Here is a 1,543-nt window from a genome sequence, read left to right as displayed (position 1 = left end):
TACAGGGAAACAACTCAATATAATTCAGACCACAAAGTAATAATCATTTTTAGTCCTGTAACCAAGTAACTGTCATAGCCTCTTCTGCTCTTCTAATGAACCTCTAAGTCACTTATCTACTTCGAATAGGCCACAGACCTATTAATCTACCGTACTGCACTTCTTATGGAACTAAATGCAACTGACTTACTAACCTCCATACATAACAAGCTTAAATGAAACAATGGACCACTGACCTATTAACCACTGCTCTTCTTGTGGAACTTTAAGACCTATTTATCTACTGCCCTTCTAAAGCCCCTGACCTATTAACCTTCTAATGAAACTGTTGCCAACTGACCTATTATTGAAATTGTCGCCAAATGCCTTACTGAAAATTTAACAAATTTCCCAACTGACCTACTTTCATTTTAATGACGAATTTTAATATAACATTTTTTATTTTCCTTTAGTTTTGCACACGTATTTTCCGGAATCTTGTTTGTATTTGATCATTCATTTTGTGGCCCTTGATCTGGCTTAAATAATATGCTTTTTCATGGACTTATCAACCGACCCTTTTCGTTTTCCTGCTAATAGCAGATGCAACAGATTGTGGAGTGCAAGCAGAAAGGATAAAATTCTGCAAGGCATAGGAATAGAAAATGCCGGAAGTGTTTAATTGTTTCTTTTCTCACATGTACTATACTTGATAGGTAATAGTAATTTAAAAAAAACATTCTTCTATTTAAGTTTATTCATAATAAATCTTTTATAACAGTAAAAATCCCAAACTTTACTTGAAGTCAGAGGGGAGGAGAGGAGATTTACTCAGACTCGAGACCAGCTTGAAGGATGTTGACTCATCTCCCGACAGTTTAAAATTGCCAAATATAATATAAAATGTTAAAGGGATTGTAAAAAGGTTTTCTAAAATAGTTTATGTGTATTGGGGGCAACTGTGTTTGATGACATCACTAATCGCAAGAGACTTGGGCAGTATCAGTATCCCAGATACACACAATGCTATTTTGATTGTATATCGAGGACACTGATAGAATCAATTTTCACCATTCCAAATCTCAATTAAACGTCTGTAGATCCTGCAATTCCACTAAAACTAAGTGTTTGATGACATCACTAATAGCAAGGGACTTGGGCTTATTTTGCAATTAGTGACGTCATCCAACACAAATTTCTGTGTAATTGCAGGAACCACTAAGTGCTTGATGATGTCACTAATCGCAAGAGAATTGGGCATATTTTGCGATGAGTGACGTCATCCAACACAAATTTTTGTGTAATTGCAGGAACCACTAATTACTTGATGATATCACTAATCGCAAGAGACTTTGGCATATTTTGCGATTAGTGACGTCACCCAACACAAATTTCTGTGTAATTGCAGGAACCACAGACGCCTGATTGAAATTGGAATGGTGCAAATTGAACTTATCAGTATCCCAGATACACACAATGCTATTTTTATTGTATATCGAGGACACTGATAGCATCAATTTCCACCATTCCAAATCTCAATTAAACGTCTGTAGATCCTGCAATC

The sequence above is a fragment of the Lottia gigantea genome, assembly GCF_000327385.1.
Source record: "Lottia gigantea unplaced genomic scaffold LOTGIsca_53, whole genome shotgun sequence".
In the NCBI taxonomy this organism is placed as follows: domain Eukaryota; kingdom Metazoa; phylum Mollusca; class Gastropoda; family Lottiidae; genus Lottia; species Lottia gigantea.
This window is presented reverse-complemented; position numbering follows the sequence as displayed.